General features: G+C 36.9%; 1 long non-coding RNA gene across 1 annotated transcript; it reads left to right on the top strand.

The window, feature by feature from the left end:
* Positions 1-8,396: 8,396 nt before the first annotated feature.
* Positions 8,397-9,742, top strand: LOC143881836 (uncharacterized). The gene is made up of 3 exons (XR_013252027.1): positions 8,397-8,816; positions 8,910-8,957; positions 9,504-9,742. It is a non-coding gene; the product is annotated as an uncharacterized LOC143881836 (long non-coding RNA).
* Positions 9,743-21,883: the final 12,141 nt, after the last annotated feature.

Raw genomic sequence — 21,883 nt, 5'->3', positions numbered from 1 at the left:
ATTTTCAATTTTGGATTGCATGGAAAAACATTTCACGGTAAAGTTTTCTTTGGAATTTTTTTTCTTTCCACAATTTAGAGGGAAATAATATCATTATGGTTCATGTAGAGAGATATATTATTATAAATTGAAGGTGCTTCTAGAGAAAAATTGAATAGGATTGGTTCAAGCTATTTTTTCATGTTTTCATGTGTAAAAACAAGTAGGAAATTTTAAAAATATTTTTCCTTTCCAAACTTTTCCTGAAAATTCCTACAATCCCAATAAGGCCTTAATTTATTGAGACATCCCTCTAAATTAACTATAATCATGTTGTTTCCCTACAAATGCGGAAAGAACAAAAAAAATCCTTAGAGGAAATGTTTTTCTTGCGATCGAAACAGGGTTCGAGGTAAATGATACTTCCACCCTTTTATCCACATTGTCACTCCCTTCGAACTTGTTTTTTCTTCATTTTCAGAAAAGATTAACAAAAGAGGGGTGGAAATATCATTTCCCTTTCTAATATTACTATTAAGATTAAATTAAGGTATGTAAGATGATACCTTTCCATGTGTTTAGCTACAAGCCTACAAGTGATTATTTTAGTGATTATTTTAGGCTTTTGACATAATTGGGTCAACTTAGGAAGTAAATACCTCCCTCGGTTGCCCTGATAACCAACCTTGGATCCAAGATGACAAGACTTTGCGTGTGGTCAAAAACTTCGATCTAGGGGGGATCATGACTCGACCCACATGATCCTAAGCCCGTGTCTAAACATCATCCAATGCGTAAGATTGTGTTGAAAAATTCAACTCTTTGGATCCACTTAGAAAAACCCTGAGATCCAAGGCATGTTTGTTATGGAATTAGAGATTCGATTTTGAGTCTAAAACTGATTCTTAGCCAAATGAGGCATTTGGTTCGGTGTAGTTAATTTGGATCTTTGCTGCGATGTGGAATCGATTTGAATCCAAAATCAATTGTACTTAAATGCCCACTATTAAACATGCCTTCTTTAGGGTTCTGCCAAGAAAAGCTAACCGTTGATTTTTGTAGTCATCTACCTTACACATGAGATGTTCCTTCAAGACGAGACCAAGATCATGTAGGTATCCTTATGATGGTCTGTAATATTAAGTATTGGATTTTGAGTCCAAAATTATTGAACTTAAAATTAAACGTAAATTTGAGTCCAATCATCAGTTTTGGACTCACTAATTAATTGCTTCTCAAAATCCAAAACAAATAGGGCCTAAGCAATTCAAACCATTAGATCAATGGACTTTCGTTTGTTGAGTGTGATTCCAACATTAGGTTAACTAAGTCAGGAGGTTGGAAACGAAACCGGTTTGGAATTAGAGGGGCGAGGGGCAAGCATGGTTTAAAATTTCGACCGAAAACCGAAATTTCGGATTCTGTGCCCCACGATGAATGAAATTTCCTTAGATTTTTTAATTCAATATTTAATCTAATGTATTCCATTCCGTTCATAAGGAAATCAGATTCAGGCAATCCAAGTGCATTGATTTTTTAAGATAAAATTGTCCAAGGAGAGTAACCAAGGATTTCTATTACCGGGGAAAGCAACCCCAATAGAAAAATGTCAATATCAAATCAACGGGAAAGGAATGAAGATCTCTCTCTATCATAAGAGATTATTTGCCTAAAAAAATAAGAAGTAAACATCTTGGTGGCAAATTTGCAGACCCTCATTTTAAGGAGGAAGAGCCGCCTATGGAATAATTTATATTCAATAAAGATGAATGATAGAATGAAGGACTCCCTTGCAAAAGTCAGCTTAAAGGACGCCCCTATTGGCTGATTTCTTAAAAATCAACATGGTTTGGACTTTTTTAGGCGCCATCCTACATTTTTAGGCGCATCACCATGTTGACTTTTAAGACATTAGCCAACAGGGGCGCCCTTGAAGCTGATTTTTGCAAGGGTGCCCTTTATTCTATCATTCCTCATAAAAAATCAAATGAATAACTTAAAGCCAGCTATGAGGTGGATCTTCACGCCTGAAAACTATGGCCGCCCATTGTGATTTGAAAAATCGGCTTAATGCTCTCTAATAATAAATAATAAATAATTATATAATATAGTTTAACTAGGTTTGAGTTTGGAAATGAGAAAGAATCATCATTGATTGTAACGTTGAAGTTTTCTTCTTCTCTTTGACATTGCACCAAAACTATGCAATATATTTTGTAGGGGTGTCAATGGATCCAAACGGTCTGAATGACCGTCCGAATCCGAACCTTAATGAACGGGATCTAAACATATGAATAGGATTTATGGGCATATTTCGGATCATCAAATCTAGGATCCAAAAAAATTTGGACTGTGTACGGGCACGCCACAGATGCCCTTTGGATAGTCACGATCCGAAATGGTTTCACGAAGGAAAAGAGAGGGATTTTGTTCTTTATGCATCATATTATTTGATAATAGTTATACATTATATTTGTGTATATAATTTTGATTAGTTTTATTGTTTACAAGCATTATTATACACATAGATTAAACATAGATTAAATTTTAATTTAGTTGAAGAAAGTGCATAGAGACACACTAATAGTGGACTGCCATTCTATCATTTTTTTTTAAAATTAATTGTTTACTTACCTTAGTGGGACATGATAGGACACTCCGATGGACGGTCCGAATTAAAATGGCTCGTGATCATGACATGGAAAGTAGGATCCAAAGAACAATCCGACTCCGACCCGACCGATAAGAAATTTGAATGGATCGTGACTGTGACATAGGTGGAGCCGTTCACACCCCTAATATTTTGGGTCCCCATTGGAATGTAGGTGGGCCACAGTCTTCCACCAAGTAGCATTGTGACCTGAGGTAGTCGTGCCAAAGCATACTTCTAGGAAATTAAGGTATAATCCAAATTTGCCACGTCAAACTTTGCCAGAAATGGATGATTTTCTCAAATTCGTAGGGACCCCACTTAAACATTTTCTTTATGTGGATTTCAAGAGGTTGGCTTAGGTGCTTGCCTTGTCAAGCTTGCAAGGAAAACAAAAATAACATAATTTGCGGTCCAACTGGTCCAAAATAGTTTTGCAATATTCGAGATGGTATTTGACCATCGATTTTAGGCTTAAAAAAGTCTTATAAGACAAAATTATTTTGAGCTTTGGTTTTTTAGTGACTTGATTAAGAGTTTCCTCCGTTCGGTTGCTTGGTTTTTTTTTTCCTAGGATTTATGTGGGAGAAAATTTAGTGGTGACATAAGCAAAATCTTGTCTTGAAAATGGTGGTCTCTCTTTCTCTCTCTACCCTCTCTCTCCACTCATCATAATATCTTTCTCTAATCAATGCTTGTTCCCTATTTTGTCTCCTACCTTTACCCACATAAATCCCAGGAAAAAAAAAAAAAAACCCGGCAACCAAACGGAGTCGACTTTATGAATTGGTCGTGAATTAGCCCTTCTACAACTACGTGTATGACAAATGTAAATAATTGAGGAATGCTGGATTGGAGGGTTCTATTTGAGAACACGAGCGTCTTATTGGCAATTTACAGGAGCATGGCAATTTGCTAGTGGTAGGAATAGAAATGTTTGGCCCACTTGTGGGACCCACAAATCTTTCTTTTATAGTAGATTGGTTGTTGGCCCTACTACATGTTTAGAATAATTATAGATCTACCCTATACAAATAAATGAATAAAAAATGAAAATTTATAAATCTCATTTATAAATGCATCTTCTTCTCAACAACCAGGCGAGTCAATCCAAAGTTTTCTACTTCAGAATGTGAGAACCAAAATGTTTTAAGAAAAAATTAATTACCAAGTTGCAAGCTCTATGCGAGAGTATGGCCAATAGTCTAAAACTACACACATCAATGCTGTTAGTGTTGGTATTTTAATATAAAATTAAATTTTGAGAAATGATATTCCCCACCCCCCTAACCGGATAAAATCCCCCGCATCTGACGGTTTTTCTGAGAATGGTTCACCATTAGGATAAATTCACCCTCTTTAACGTTTTTCTTTGCCTTTAAAACTTAACGAAAAGCGTTACCGATTTTATCCGTCCAGGGGGAGGGAGTGTCCTTTTCTACATAAAGAGGTTTAGTGTTTCAAAAGTTTGCTTTAATTACAAAACTGCCATCATGCTTTCGAATAATGAGTTTTCACTCTTCCCTCCCAAAGTGAATAGTCCACATTGGAAAGTGGAGAAAAATTTCATTATATGTAGCATTCCACAATTTCTTGACTACTAAGCACCCATCTTACAAGTTTTTCTTTCCATTTGCCATAACATTTCCACTTCCCTTTTTTAGTCGAGTAAAGGAACTGAACAGCCTAAGGAAAATTAAGTTGTATCGTAATGCCCCCGGGCTCTACTTCATTGGGATATAAAATAGGCATAAGAATTCACACCTATTTTTACGAGGGAAAATGAAGGCCATATTTGTTTTAGTGGAGTGATAAATCGACCCCCATATATCTTAAATCGACAACCTATGTGTCTTTCAACCTCAGAGGAGAGAGAAAGACACAGGGGTCGATTTAAGATATTTGGGGGTCAGATTTATCGCTGCCCTTGTTTTACGCCCATTTTAACAAAAGAAAGAATTCACTCCTAATTTTACGTGGGAAGGTAGAGGCAAAATTTGTTTTACGCCCATTTTTACGTTAGAAAGAAATAGAGCCGTAGAATAGTGACAAAGTGTTCTTCCGAATCTGTGGTCAGGTCCAGAATGGGGTCCATTCAGATTGTGATGGACCCATCTGCTGTGCTGAAGGTAGGGTGAGAACGCTTCTGGGTGCAACTGGGGTCGGGTTCGAGTTGAACCCGACAAAAAAAAGTCAGGTCGAGTTGAGTTGAACTCGGGTCGGGTTGGAAAAATGGTTTCTTCGGGTCAGGTCGGGTTGAACCTCGACGGGTTGGAAATCAGGTCGGGTCGGGTGGGGTTCGGGTCCGAGTTGCACCACTAGCTTCCGCGGACCCATCTCAATCCGACACACCGGAACAGATCCGCCTTTGTACAGTCCCAAAATGCCCTCATAAAAACTCGTATTCCCTTGGAAATAATTCCACATTTGTAGAGATCTAAACCAGAGAGAGAGAGAGAGAGAGAGAGAGAGAGAGAGAGAGATGGAATCAACTGTAAGCAGAAGCGGGGGATTTCTGGAAGGGATGTACAGGGTTCTGATGCGCAGAAATTCCGTCTATGTCACTTTCGTCATAGCCGGGGCTTTCGCCGGAGAACGGGTACCATTTTTTTTTTTTGGGTCATCGTCTTCAAAATCTTCTTATGATTCTGTTTCTACAAAATTTCTGTATACTAATCTTGTTTCTATTGAATTACGATCTCAAATTATGGAAAATGATATGGATTTTATTCTGTTTTACTTGTTTCAGATGGATTAATGGAACATTTCATATCAAAGTAAAGGGTTAGGGTTTCATTTTTGTATCACTGAAAGAAGGGAAAATGATGAGGATTGGATTTTGTTTTTCTTTCTTGCAGATGGATTGATAGGAAAATTTTATATCAAAGGAAAGGGCTTGGGTTTCTTTTTTTTTTCTTTCTTCACATGTGCAATCATCTCTATCTCTGTATTAGGTTTTCGTTTATATTCTGTTTCTGTGCGACTTGATTCTAGTTCTTTTGGACATTGACATGAGACATAGTATTGATATGGTTAAATTGATGAAGTGAACAATTGGAATTGAGGTTTTCGAATATGTTCTGTATTAGAGTTTCGTTTTCTTTTGGTGTGAAATGATTTACTGTGCATCAGAGATAAACAAAAAAGAACCATTCTTCTTCAAGTCATTGTTTCCCATTTATGTCCTTGCTATTGCTAAGTATTAATATGACAAAAAAGTAAACTTCAATACTCCATTAGCTCATGTGCAAGTTAATATCTTGCGCCGTTCATCAAGCCCTCTTTGAATGCATCATTGTTCCGTGGTTGAAGAAAGTCGACTCTAATGAGTTTGAAGGATGTTTTGAGAAAATTCTTTCCATTGACCTAGGTACTTCGAGTGGAGACCCGTTTCGATTTTCATAAGCTTTCCACTAAGGATTGAGCATAGTTGCCGATTCTGTTGCTGTGGGCATTCCTATTTTCTTCTGTAATGGAGAAGTGCAGAACCTATTTTGGTGTTACATTTTGAAAAAGATGCATTTCGAAAAAGACACGATCAATATTTTAGTGGGTTAAACAATTTTACAAAATAGAAGAAGATAAGAATAACAGGAAGAAAAATAATGGCAAAACATAAATACATATTATATTAGACTTACCATTGTTAGGGAGACCAAGTGCCTAATAATGATGTGGGTAGTGTGCGAAGGAAGTTTGGGGGCTACTCCACCGAAGATATTATTCGTAACCAGAACATTGTTACAAAAGATTGAATGAAAAAGGAGAAACCTTGGCCAAAGTGGTCTCCCCCATCCTCCAATCTGCAAAAGTTCAATTTTGATGCCTCGTTGGTGGACAATTCAGTCCGTGCTTATTTGTGTTTGTGCGCGCGCGTCATTTGGAACCACTTGGCTGAGAATATCTTACCTTTTTCTGGCCCAGCAAAAAGGATTGATTTAAATTAGGCAGAGATATACACACTCTTCACATGTATCAGTCTGATTGACAGTCATGTTGGTAACAGAGCGGTGCTGGTCGAGGGTGACTCATCGAATGCCATATCGTGGCTCAAGGGCAACTCTTTGGGACCTTGGAGATTTATTGACATTATGAATGATATTAGAGAGTTCTGCTTATGTAACTCTCACTTGTTTTTTTCCCTGCATCCCTTGCAGTGCCATTGAGTTGGCCGTCTTGCTTGCCAAAAATGGTGCGTCCAGGTCTATATCTATTTAGGGCAATCTCTGCGCCCAATGTACTTTTTGTGTTATGTTGTTTCTGTTTTTCGATCAATAAACAAAATTGTTAACATCGATCTAAAATTTACATAATGTCAGTCAGATCTATGTAATCCACAAAGAGAGCATTTTGTTTTATTTAACCCTCCCTCCTCAATTTTGGTATTAGTTTTAAAACAAGTGGGTCCGTAAGGGCATCTGAATTTTCTAAGAAAAATTGTAAAAGATGTACTAAAATAAAAAGATAGAACTGATTGAAGAAAACCAGAACACTAGAAACAGTTCATAATGTCTAAAATCGACTGAAACAGGCTGTAAGATCTAGTATAGATTGTGTTCCAGAATTCCATTTTCCTCATTGGAATGTCTATATAGGAAATTTCGCTTGGAAAGTAATGGATTTGTCAACGATGATCTTAAGTATTATACAATAAAAAAATTTCTCGATTGGTAGGTATGCACCTCTCACTTTTTTGAACCTTATTGCCTATAGGAATTGCTTGCCTGAAAAAGAAACCTTTCTCTGGCTTTTCATCAGACAATTGGGATGCATTATCAATGTTTTGTGGTTTTACATCTGATTCCCAATAATCAAACACCTCTTGTACGTTTTATCAAAAAGTATGCATCGATGATGTTTGTTTGTTTTACGACATACTTTCCAACAAATTCCACTTCTTTGCGATAATGTTCCACCTTTTCCATCATAATCTTTAAAACTAGAGAACCTAGACTCTCCTCATCATCATAGACATCATCTATGGCCATTTTCGGAAATTGATTTTCTTCTAACGCTCATAGATCCTCATTGTCATCATAAACAATATCAATTTGCAAACTCTCTAGTGCATCATCCTCTTATGGGGCTACTAGTTATATGGTCCACTTGCTGGCCTCTATTGGTTTATTCGTTAATGTCTTTTTTTATTGTTACCTCCACAAGTTTTGGTACTGTTCTGAAATTTTGTAAACCAGTTGGCAATTCCTGGGTACTTCCAAGCTCCTAAAAAGCTTACCAGTAACCTTAAGTAGTCCAGATTGACCCCAATTTTAAATCATATCAAGGTCAAGACCGAACCTGTTATCTGGCTCCAAATCTTGTCCATGACCAATTTTCTCTTTGAGCTTATCCTCTGAATCTCTCAACTAGCACTTATCCTTTCCTATCACACTCTCTTCTCAAAGTCACCGTCCCGCGAGCTTGCTTGCTTCTCGCTTTGAGATCCGCTTCTGACATCGCTTAACTTGAACTTTCCAAAGCCAAAAGCAGATCTCAAACTCAAGCTAGAAGCCGAAAGCCCTACCTAGCAATTTTCTGTCAAATTTCTGCCCATAGGGTTCTACATCACATGGTATTGACTTCATTCTTATTAATGACTTCGTTCATAAATTGTTTACTTGGGTGAAGTCCAGCCTTATGGAAGTTATTTTTAAAACAAATGTTGTCGGCTGCGTGATGTGTCAATGCGCCAATGTTAGGTGGAATATCCTTCTTTGTATTGCCTACCAGAGGTGTTTTATTGAGAAGATCTTAGACTTTTGTAAATGTCAAATTGATTTTGGAGCATTGCTGGAGCTCATACATGGAACTATACATGCCCCTGTAGCTTCCTTGCCATTTTGATGTCCATAAATATATTTTGGAATATTTTCATATAATGGATGTATTTAGTATGCGACTCAGTTTCTGCCTTCAATGTGTGAAGCTTTCGTGAGTCTCCCTCATCTGAAATTTCTGTCTCTGCATCTACTGAAGACATCCAAGACTGGTGGTTACAGCTAATGATTCATCTTAAACACGTGCAGAGGCATCCAAGACTGGTGGTTACAGCTGATTATTCATCTTAAACAAGTGCAGAGGCATTCTAACTGGGTTTACAAGTTTTAAATCCTGAACTTGAAATTTCAGATCTGCATAATATTAATATATAATAACATCTAGATCATGCCTTGAATGTTTTATTTTGGTACTTGTTTGATCTTTTCTTATCTGTTTAGTGTGCAAGAATGTGTGGGAGGATTTGTAGTTGATCCATGAAGTGGTTTTTCCTTGGATGCAGGCGGTGGACTACGGGGTGAAAAGGCTGTGGGAATACAATAACATTGGGGTATTGCATCTAAAGCTTATCTTACTTTTTGAATGTGTATATTTGGAAATAATCTCCATGTTGTTGTAGGCATGCCTGTATAAGCTTATCTTGATCATGAACCCTCTTTTACACTGTTTTCAAACTAAAGCCTGGATTCTAAAATCCACGTATCCAAACGGCCCCTTAGGGATTGCAAGATTCCTAATCAGGAACAGCAGCATTAGCGAGAGACTTTCGCCGCCATAAGGTCGAGTAGTTTGGGGTGATTAAGTCAGTTTGCTACCAGTAACTCAGCGGCATAACTTGGGTTTTGTGTTCTTGATTGCAAGTATTGATCTTATCTGTCCCAGAATTGGAATAAATTGTTACATCATCTACTGACTTTCAAAACTTATTTGAGAAGATAAAACCTGTAAGAAACTCTCCATTCGTTCTCTGGCATTGTTATGACTTGAGAGATAAACGTTTATCTGCATCGAATGATCTCAATTATATTAGAGATAGTGCTATTTAATCAAGAAAAATCAACCTCTTTGATCAATTCATTTTTTGTTATTACTGCAGAAGAGGTATGAAGATATTCCAGTATTGGGATCAAGGCCAGCTGAAGAATGAACACTATGCTCCCACTTTGAAATTTCAACGGAACATGAACATTCGCAGATCGTTCATCAACTGTTCTCATATTTTGGGAGAATTTTTATGTTAGTCAACAAATAAGCAATTTGTATGAAGGTAACAACGCAGTAATGGCTCGTTTAAGTTGGTTTTGGTGCTAAAAAAGTCTGGCACTGGGTTCTCTACCACGCTTTGCAGTATTCATATAGGCCAAAATATTGATCGAATAGGGTCTCCCGCTTCCCTTTGATGGAAGGGTTGGAGATAGGTTTGCCATTATCCGCTTCTATCACTTAACACCCACGGGTGTCTGTGTTTTGAAGGCATCAGGACTTAAGGCCGCCTCAAAATTTGGACTGTTTATGCCCTGTTTGTTTTGGATTTTCAGAACCGATTTTAGTCTATAACTGATTGTTGGACTCAAAATTAAATTCACATTTGTGTCCAATAATCAGTCTTGGACTCACAGTCGGTTCTCATAATCTCAAACAAACAGGGATTTATAAGACACCGGCAGGGTAACTCTAAGTAGGGTGTTTAGTGAAGTGTTTCTCAAACATGCTTACAGAGTCCCCCTAGAGATTGAAATGTGCATACTGTACCACCAAGGAGACCTTGGAGATGTCACAAAGTACCTGTTTGAATTTCAGGAATTTTCTAGAAAGGTTGGAAAAGAATATTTTTTCCAAATTTCTTGCCTTTTTATCTAGACAGAGACCTTCAATTTATGATAATTTATTACCATGTACATTTAAAGTTAGCCTTAATTCACCCCCTGCTCCTCGTCACATATTAAAAAGGCACCCAATTTGTGATATTAATCTCTACGATGTCGGCTTTGAAATGAGGGACTAACAACCAGCTGTAGAGAGGGAGGTGCAAATATCAAATCAAGATGTCGGCTTATAAACAAGGGACAAACCAACAGCTATCGAAAGCGAGGTGCATTTTTGTTGCTGATTTAACTCCTTTAAGCTATGGTCGGTCGATGGTGTAGAAAGCGAATGAAGCCAAGCCATTCAAAGGCACTTGTTTTGCATACAAAGAAGAGAATGTTGAGAGCGAATCCTCTACAAAAGAATGTTTCTTGACGCCATGGAATTCCTTCTTGGAGTTTTTGAGTCTCTAACACTCTACTACATATAGCTCTTATCTCTTCCACATCCCTTCATTTCTAGTGCAACTGTTTCATTTCCAAGAGAAATGGCCAAGCCAATATCCCTTCTGCTTAACATCTGCTTTCTCTTCACCTGCCTTTCTATGAATTCTCAGGCGTCGGATTATGTTCGGCCTCTGCCTCGAAGGATCATCACCACCCTTCATCAACAATCCGATTCTCATCCTCAACAGGTCTCTCTCTCTCTCTCTCAATTCAAAACATAACTAAAAATAATTATAAAAGAACTACTAAGTTGTTTAATCTACCACCCTAATGATCCAACGGTCAGATCTTTCTAGATTTGATCTGATATATTTCCACCATCTCTGGATAAATGTAGACTCAGAGGAAGTTCTCAGAGAAATATTTAATTTTATATTTCAATATTAATATCAAAAACTGCTTTCGGAGAATAAATTAGGGAAATGATTTCAACACAAACATGTTTTGATACAAGACCTCATGTTTCTTGTCTTTAGTATTTAAAGAGCTTTAAACTAAAAGGTACTTACGTGACAATTAAATTCTAAAAGACAAGATACATGAGCGCCTCTATTAAAACATAGTTGTGCTTATTTAGGGGTAGAATATTCGTGCTTTTTTATTTTTTTACTTGGGACAGCCTCCAGTGTATTTATAATCGGTGGAGACCGGCACCGAAATCGACCAAAACCGAAACGGTCATTTATTTCGGCCGAAATTTGACAAAAAAAAACTGTTTTTTTTAATATTAATTTAATATTTCGACCGAAATTCTGAAATTTGAATATCTGCTCTCACAAAGGACAAAGCAACAGCTATCGAAAGATATGGTCAGTTAGTCGGCACAAATATAATGTCCCTAGCATCGAAATTAGTCAATTAGTCAGAAAAACCAGAACTATCCATGTATATTAGTATTGAAAACAGTTGATTGTGAGAGCAGATATTCAAATTTTGCAAATAGCACAATAATATGAAATCAACTGCAGAATGAGTCAATGTACCTATCATAGTCAGGATCTTTACGGTCCACCTCACGGTCACGAAATATGGCAACTCTATTGTTTGTCCTATATCTAGCGACGGGCTCCTTCTCTAGCCGATTTCTACTTGATCTGCTGTTGCTAACTGTAGAAGATTCACCTGACACCCTACCAAGATTAATTTCAGGTCCTTCCACACTAGATTTCTCCTCCACCCTTGCTGGTGTCAAGGAGGGGCAGTGGTGGAAAATATCTGGCAGAGTGGATTCACCCTCTGGTTTAACCACAGAGCCCCCACCACTATTAGCACTAAATATACGGGCACGTGCTCTGTTATATTCATCTTTCCTCTCCTCCACACTTTTCGAGTGATTTGCTCTGGAAGAATGGGTATTTGCACCACTATTGGTTTGTGAGCGCTTCTGCGGCCTTTGTTTGATTGCAACCTTAGTAATGTTACTGGTGTCTTCAAATGGGAGATTTATAGGAATGTCGGCAAGACGAATCAAAGGAAGCCGGCATTCAGAAGTTTTGCGAACAACAATTCTAGAACCGGACCCATCAGGTGAATTGTTGTCCAAAATGACCATTGACTGCAGATAGTAATGCGGGGCTATACGGTGTGCTGCCAACCTTAAATAAGACGTTGGTAGTTGCTGAAACTCCAGTTGCTGTTGTGTGGGGTCACGAATGAACTTCATGACATCTTGCTCCATACGCAAAACTGGAAATGAGATAGAAATTTATTTAGCAGGATGAGGGAACTGATATATAAAAGACAACTAAAGCTAGTTACCAGAAAGCATATCCAAAATAGTTAGCCACCATCAGCTAGAAAGTAGAAATTGCTCATATTTGAATAAGAAAACACAAAAAGCATTCTTTCCCAACAAATAAGAAGAAACCTGTACAAAGAAAAGATTAGGTAAGGACAGGACCAGCTGGTTCTACTGTTCAAGCGGATTTAACAGAACCAATCAAGGCAAAAAAAAAAGATTTTTCTTCCATTCAATTTCAAAAAGATGGCCAAAAAGAGAAGCTTTTTAGTCTCATTCTATGGTAACTTTATGATCAATTTCATTTTCCTTAAAGAATGGTATCCCGGATTTTGTTGTACTTCAGGTGTTCTTTGACCTTCTTTTTTTTTTCTGAAAATTTGTTCTTTGACCTTTGTTGTACCTATTTTTATCTTAGCAAAGTTTTTCGCCTATCAAAATAATTAAAGACCGACCACATGCCACTGTTTTAGAACCTAAAAAGCATGGTTGAGAGCATAGCATATAGCAGAAATAACATCAAGTCATTGAATGAGTCTGCTTAGGCCAATACATATATATATATATATATATATATATATATATATATATATATATATATATATATATATATATATATTATTATTTTTTTGTTTGTAAAGTAGCAACACCTATAAGCAGTTCCCCTCATTCAAGGTTTCAGGTTTTGGTTTCGGTCATAACGGAAATGAAAACATGTCATTTTAGGATAAGAATTTTGGTGGAAATCCTGTAAAATCACGGAAACTTACAAAATCATATGTCAATGATGGACATTTAATATGAAGCTTCTTGATGTGTAGAATAAGCACAACTACACACTTAAACCCATAAAGAAAACACTCATAATGGTTTAACAACATCAAACACCTAGTGACACATGCCGTCGCACATGCATGATAATTCAATGCATATCACATTTCACAGTTAAGCCAAATAATATTTATAGATATTTTAGCATGCAAAAAAAAAAATATTTATAAATATTACGTATATTAGACTTCACAAGCAATTCATATAAATATAATTATAACTCAATGCATATCACATTTCACAGTTAAGTCATATAATATTTATAGATATTACGTACATTAGACATCACAAGCAATTCATATAAATATAATTATATAACACATCCTGGGACGATGTATCCATTAATACACTTCCAAGTTTCAGTATGTATTTCAGTGGGGATGAAGGAAATATTTGGATTGTTTCGTCTTGGTTTCGGTGGAAATTTAAAACCATGCCCTCATTCCTTGGCAAAACACAGCATATGTCAACGAGCACTCCTTTAAATCAAGATAGTCACAACTTGCAAAAGAACATAGAAATTTGGAAGTTTGCCAACTATACCCAATCTAATAAAAATGATGCCATGAGAAATTTGAAGAGTCCATATCTTTATGTTGGAGTAGCAATGAGATATTGCACTAAAACATGCAAGCAATGAGCAATACAAAGCACACTCACTTAACCAACACTGATCCCATTGCTAGCCCATTCTTCTACTATTTTGATTCTTCACCATCTCCCAACAAGGACCTTGTTCTTACTATTGATATCATCCCCTTACCTCTTCCCCTACCATAAATCTTGGTTACCATCTGCAGCCAACCTCCCTCTTAGATTACGATGATATTTCATCAAGGAGTCAACAACACCGAGCGTGTATTATCGGAAGAGACTAAGACATAATAATACTACTATGAACTGGATCTTCATGCCCGTATTTGTATTGAATATAAATTAAAAGAGCAACCAAGCAAGAACACTTGAGAAACAACAAACAACTTGATACATATCGAGGACATTCTACTAGTGAGGCACTAATCCCATTCACGTGTTAGTACGTGATAGCAATATGGTGGCTTTATCCACACAAATCATATCATGCATAGGCTAATACTCCTAAGTAACCAAGATTCGTAAACAAATTGGAGTCCCATGAATAAACATTTCTTTTTCTTTCTTTCTTTTCGAATGGGAACCATATGAATAAATAGTTTAATGCATAGAATGGCGATTACTACATATCAGAAAATCAAATTAAACAAGGCATGCATTTAACTCGATGATAAAAATCACCAACATGCATAACGAGAGTGTATCTCCATATTCCTCAAAAGCACACCGCCTCCACCATTGTAGAGAATTGCTGCTAAGGTTTCTTCAAATATAAAATGCACTGAATTTTAACAAAAATAAGTCATGAAATTAGAATAGGTATTCTATTGAATGGAACTCCCTTCTTAACAAGAGACCTTGTCTAAACAAGATGATGGCATGGATCTTAAGGTAGACAAATCAAGCCATGAGTACAAGCAAATGTCCATATGAGCTTCTCACAAGACCAGGGGCGCGATTTCTCGAACTTTTGCTTTTGGTCATGAGAGGGTTATCAAAAAGATCAAAACTGGGATGGCTTTCTTGTTTACATGATTTCTATAGTTCTCATTTATGTAACTCTGCAACTTCCTTGTAATCCTTATCACGTTCATATTAAATTAAATACGAATATATATATATATGAGGAAACTGTTAAGCTCACCAAACTTATGGTGAGCTAGCTTGCCCAATCACATGGGGGCCCACTCTGTTAGGATGATCCAAACCATTCATTTGAAAGTCCCTTACATAGATGGGGGGTGTACCAAAAATCAGCTCCATAGGATCATCCTAACCCCTCCATTTGTGGAGGACAAAAAATGGAGAGATACAAATCTGCCAATAATATATATCATTATAAATTGAAGGTCCCTCTTAGAAAAAAAGGAAAAAAAGAAAAGAAAAGAAAAGCCTTGAACTGTTTGTTTATGTCAGTTTTCTCAGTTGTAATCAGGAGATGGGAAAGCAATAAATTTTTAAAAGTTTTTCTTTTCCAATAATTCGTGCAAACCAAATAGGAGATTTCTAGAAAAATATTTCTCGGGCAAAAACATTTTTAGAAAATTATTTTTGTTTCCATGATTTAGAGAAAAAATGAAATGATTATGAGAAAAATGATATTGTTATGTCTTATTTAGAGGGATATAACTATAAGGGCCCGTTTGGATACCTCATGCATTTGTATTTTGATTTGAATTTGAGTTTTGGATACAAAATACATCAATCATCGTCATGATCATGTTTTAAGAGAGAGAGATAGAGAGAGAGAGGGAAGGAGGGAGGGATATCTCGCTGCTGCCGGAGCAACCTCGAGGAGCAGCGACGGTGAAGGAAGTTGCCACAAATATTGATTTCCAAATATTGTCTCGCAAAACAGATTTGAAAATCGGAATTTTTTGCACTGTTGTAGTTGATTTGGAAATCTAAGGATCTGATCCAGTTCAAAATATCAAATAAATCCAAATCTAAATCTTGTGGGTATCCAAACGTGGCCTAAAGGTATTTGATAGGAACCATCTCAAAAGACATTTTCGCAAGCCGGTTTGTGCATGAGAGAGCAACCACCTAATGAATAAGACAAAATCTGTTGAAAAGTGAGCCTGTGTGTGTTACGTGCCTAATCGGCCGTAACACAAATAAACAAAATAAAAATGAAGACTAGGGAAGATGACGGTTGATTCGAGGCAACCGGGACCTCCTAATGGCCCGGTTTGAGAGGAGCCATTACTCTCCTAGAAACATACTCTCTATTTTGCTGTAAATTCTCTTCACCTTTATTAATGATAAACATGCCCTTTAAATAGAGCAACTACAACCCACGTTTGCAGTTACATGGATAATAGCATAACCCAAAAGATAGGAAACAATGAGAAAAATAAGGAAAAGTAATATCAGCCACGATTCCTAGTAACAACTACAACTTTAAATAACTCAAATAAAATATTTAAAAGCCTAAAACTTAGGAGATTTATTTGGGGAAGATTTTCCATCCGTTTTTTGGAGAATCTAGATTCGGCACGCATCATTCCTTCCCCCTTGAAACAACCTTTTTCCTCAAGGTTGAATTCCTTACTGGAGAAAATACTTCAATCTACCGGGGTCCCAATAGGGCATAGTTTTGTTGAAAAATATTGGCTTTTCATGATCTTCAAAAATGGTGGTCGTGATCATTCAAACCCCGCCTTCAAAATCAATTGTGATTGAGGTTGGAAAGGAATATGATTTTTCAATGAGCCCCATCACAATTAAAGAAGGATGGAATAGTTGAACAAACTCAATATGCTTTTCGGCAATGTGTTCAACTAGCCCATCCTTGACGTCATCTGCTCGAACAACAACATTTTCAAGATTCTTTTCTTCTTCGTCTTTGCACATTTCCTCGATTAATATGCTGATTTTGTCCAAGCCTTCTTTAAATCACCGTTGCTCTTCTATCCTTTTCGAAAAAGGACGCTTTGAGCTTTTGAAAATCTTCATACACGGAATCCAAAATCTCGCGGAATGGAGCCATGGCGCAGGACCGACTGCTCTGACACCAAGTTTTACGTGCCTAATCGGCCGTAACACAAATAAACAAAATAAAAAGGAAGAATAGGGAAGATGATGGTTGATTCAAAGCAACCGGGACTTCCTAATGGCTCGGTTCGAGAGGAGACATTACTCTCCTAGAAACATAGTCTCTATTTTGTTGTAAATTATCTTCACCTTTATTAATGACAAACATGCCCTTTAAATAGAGCAACTACAGCCCACGTTTTGCAGTTACATGGATAATAGCATAACGCAAAAGATAGGGAACAATGAGAAAAATAAGGAAAAGTAATATCAACCACCATTCCTAGTAACAACTACAACTTTAAATAACTCAAATAAAATATTTAAAAGCCTAAAACTTAGGAGATTTATTTGGGGAAGATTTTCCATCCGTTTTTTGGAGAATCTAGATTCGGCACGCATCATTCCTTCCCCCTTGAAACAACCTTTTTCCTCAAGGTTGAATTCCTTACTGGAGAAAATACTTCAATCTACCGGGGTCCCAAATCCTATTGGGCATAGTTTTGTTGAAAAACATTGGCTTTTCATGATCTTCAAAAATGGTGGTCGTGATCATTCAAACCCCGCCTTCAAAATCAATTGTGATTGAGGTTGGAAAGGAATATGATTTTTCAATGAGCCCCATCACAATTAAAGAAGGATGGAATAGTTGAACAAACTCAATATGCTTTTCGGCAATGTGTTCAACTAGCCCATCCTTGACGTCATCTGCTCGAACAACAACATTTTCAAGATTCTTTTCTTCTTCGTCTTTGCACATTTCCTCGATTAATATGCTGATTTTGTCCAAGCCTTCTTTAAATCACCGTTGCTCTTCTATCCTTTTCGAAAAAGGACGCTTTGAGCTTTTGAAAATCTTCATACACGGAATCCAAAATCTCGCGGAATGGAGCCATGGCGCAGGACCGACTGCTCTGACACCAAGTTTTACGTGCCTAATCGGCCGTAACACAAATAAACAAAATAAAAAGGAAGAATAGGGAAGATGATGGTTGATTCAAAGCAACCGGGACCTCCTAATGGCTCGGTTCGAGAGGAGACATTACTCTCCTAGAAACATAGTCTCTATTTTGTTGTAAATTATCTTCACCTTTATTAATGACAAACATGCCCTTTAAATAGAGCAACTACAGCCCACGTTTTGCAGTTACATGGATAATAGCATAACGCAAAAGATAGGGAACAATGAGAAAAATAAGGAAAAGTAATATCAACCACCATTCCTAGTAACAACTACAACTTTAAATAACTCAAATAAAATATTTAAAAGCCTAAAACTTAGGAGATTTATTCGGGGAAGATTTTCCATCCGTTTTTTGGAGAATCGATATTCGGCACGCATCAGTGTGGTTGCACTCTCATGTAACAGCCGGCCTGCGAAATGCCTTCGGGGATGGTCCCTAGGAAATCACCAATAAATTGAAGGTGCTATCAATAAAAACTTGAGTTGCAGTTATTCAAGTTACATTTTGTTTTAGTAAATGATTTTAGCACTCCAATGTTTTGACATGTCGCGAAAGTAGCATGTCTTTTTTGTTTTTAATTTGTGGTGTTGGAGCTTTTTGGGAACTGTAAATAACCTTTTGACAGCCCTTTAAATACTAAAAGATCAGAAGCTTGTGTGACATATCAAAACATTGGAGTGCTAAAATCATTTTTCCTATTTTGTCTGTATAAACAAACAATGAAAAAGCAGGAAATTCTGGAAAAGTTTTTCTTTTCCAAACTTTATCAAAAAAATCCCGCAATCCAAGAATGGCCTCAGTAATTTGAATTTTCCTAACAGTGAGACAATAAGAAGAGAAATTTTCAATTGATTTAGAGGGGTGTGATGTGGCTTGGAAGAATAGAAAAGGGGAGGGTGTCTTCACAAAATTATAAGGCATGATTTAGGGCATAATGATAATGTGTTTATGTCTATTTTCTAGGATATGCTTATAATCGTCTAATCAAAGCAATATTTTGGCTATGGTGTCAACGAATCCACTTCAAATCGGATCCACCTATGCCTCAATCATGACCCATTCAAATCCCTCAACTGTCATATCAGATTCAGTGTGTTCTTCGGATCCTACTTCTTCTGTCTCAGTCATGATCTATTTCAAATGGGACCATCCGTTAGAGTGTCCCAGTAGGTTCTATTTAAATTGTACACAGTTAGAATGTCCAGTCCACTATTAGGGTATTTATGCAATTTATTCAGATAAATTAGCCTTTTCTCTTTGACTAATCTATAGTTCTAAATAAGATAATGCATGTAAACAATAAAACTCATATAAAATACATAAAAGAATACCTAATGAAATCGTACAACAACAGAATTCAATGAAAAAGGTAAAAAATTGTATCATTGTGATTTGTGATTATGTAAAATTAACGGCACAGACAAAACGGAAAAAAAGAAACAAGAATTCCTTCATGAGATAGTGTGAAGGTTTGAGCTTTTTATTAAGTTCCCAAATCTAGAGTCCAAAATGAGCAGTGTCCTTACCATCAATGCTTATTTAACTATTCCTTCTTGATTTAAACAGTGAGACATTGTTTAGACTTTAGATTGTAGGAAAAACGTTTTTTGTGGAAAAATCTTCCCAGGAAATTTTTTTTCGTTTCCATGATTTAGAGGGAAATGATATAGTTATGACTTTTTTGAATGGTTGTTGACTTAAGAGGGCGTCTCCAAATATAAGGAATTGTTTGCTTCAATTCGAAAACTGATTAAGGATGAAGATACCATATTTCTATTAGCCCAGCCTCAAGAAGATGAGGTGAAGATGGTGGTATTTAGCATACCTATGGACGCCTTTGAAGGTATTGGCTTGGATATAGTAAAAAAGGATGTGGTCAACGCCGTTTCTCAATTTTGAATAGCAGTAAGTTGTCTAGAGCTTATACTCATGTTTATGATTGTTGAGAAAATCCGCTGGGTAAACCAATCCGATCGCGCACAAATTAAACGGAAAAGGAAAAAATAACACAAGCAAACCACAAGATGAACACCAAGATTTTATGTGGTTCAGCCAAGCCTACTCCACGGGTGAGAAACACGATATTCCACTATTAGAAAAAACAATATACAAGGATTACAATGGATTTAAGCCAAAACCCACAACCCGCAACCCTTTCCTTGCTTCTCAAACCCAAGACCGTACACCGAGAGAAACCCTGAAAAAGAACCCAAGAAAAACCCCGAGAAGAAAAACCGCTTCTCATCCAACAGCAGCGCACTTTTTAAGGAGCTGCTGCTGGATCAAATATCAAGGGCGGTACTTCTTTCGTACCGCCAATATTGACATGTATGCGCATTCACCGTATAATTTCTCACATGTTTATAACCATCATTCCAGAGATTGGAAATCCCAAAAGCTTCTCGGACTTTAGGCATATTGGCTTTATGTAATTTCTGATATAAAATCATATCTATGCTAATAGCCATTCGTCTTGGTAATGTTTCTAAAATAATATCCCATGGACAAGGGACTTTTATGAAAGGAAGACATATTATCAACAGCATATCTGTTGTCCAAGGAACTTATGCAAAGGTTGAACAGCAAAGTGAGGGGTGATAATATCTTGAAGCTAGATATGATAAAGGCCTATGATATGATGAACTGGGATTTTCTTCGAAAAGTATTGGAATCATTTGGCTTTAGCGAAGATTGTAAAATCTGATTAATGGAATGAAAAGCAACTTTTTGTTTTCAATTTTAATAAATGTAGAACCAAAAGGCCCTCTAGGGGACTTATACAAGGAGACCCTTTATCCCCTCTTCTGTTTATAACGGAAGAGGTTTTGAATAGGGGTTTGAAGAGTGATTTTCATGATGAAAAGGCCACTATCACATGTCAAGAGGGTTTGTTCTGACTACCCACAGCTTATTTGATGATTTGTTTTTAAAATTTCACTCGTTCAAAAACAATGAGAAGCAAGAATACTCAACCTATGACAAGGAGTTCTATGTAGTGGTGCAAGCTTTGCATTATTGGAGACAATATCTTATACCCAAGGAATTTTCTTTATGTTCTAACCATGAAGCACTGAGCTATATCAATGCAGAGAAGAAGTTGAGCGATAGACATGCCAAATGGGTTTCCCTTTTGCAGGTGTATACTTTTGTTGTCAAGCAAAAGGCAAGTGCAGAGAATGAGGTTGTTGATGTGGCTAGCTAGTTGTGTTGCTCATGCACTTATTATCATCATACTATGGCAATCCAGGTTATTTTCTTCGACTTGCTTAAGTGAGATTATCCTTCGTATCACGGCTTCAATATTGTCTATGCTGAATTGCTAGCAGGCCAACAATCCTCTTATCTTGATTTCTCATTGTACGATGGTTATCTTTTGAAGGAAACTCATTTATGCCTTCACAACACTTCACTCTAGATGAGATGATATGGGAATTACACGTGGGTGGAGCAGTAGAACATTTTGGTAGAGAAAAGACCATCGCAATGGTTGAAGATCGACTTTCTTGGCCTAGTCAGAAGCGTGATGTGGCTAAGGTTGGTAGGCAATGTCACTCATGTCAGTTAGACAAAGGGAGGAAGCAGAATACTGGTCTCTACAATCCTCTTCCTATCCCATACGAACTTTGGCAGGATCTAAGCATATATTTTGTCCCTGGATTGCCTAAGTCCTTAAGTGAGCAAGATTCTATATATGATGTGGTTGATCGTTTCTCCAAGATGACTCATTTTATGCCATGTAGCAAGACAATTGATACTATTCACATTGTGCATCCTTTTTTAACGAAGTTGTGTGACTACATGAGTGCCAAGTACCATTGTCTCAGATTGTGACATCAAGTTCATGAGTTATTTTTGCTATAACCTGTGGCGTATCTTGGGTATCAAGAAATTTTCTTCAATGTTTCATTCACAGACCAACGATCAAACAGAGGTTGTGAATAGAAGCTTGGGTAATCTCTTGAGATGTTTGGTGCATGATCATGTTAAGCAGTGGAATCTT

This window comes from Tasmannia lanceolata, unplaced genomic scaffold (assembly GCF_043159265.1).
Source record: "Tasmannia lanceolata isolate RefF3 unplaced genomic scaffold, GAP_Taslan_0.1 ptg000007l, whole genome shotgun sequence".
Classification (NCBI taxonomy): domain Eukaryota; kingdom Viridiplantae; phylum Streptophyta; class Magnoliopsida; order Canellales; family Winteraceae; genus Tasmannia; species Tasmannia lanceolata.
Note: the sequence above shows the minus strand (reverse complement) of the source record. Positions and strands in the feature narration are given on the sequence as shown.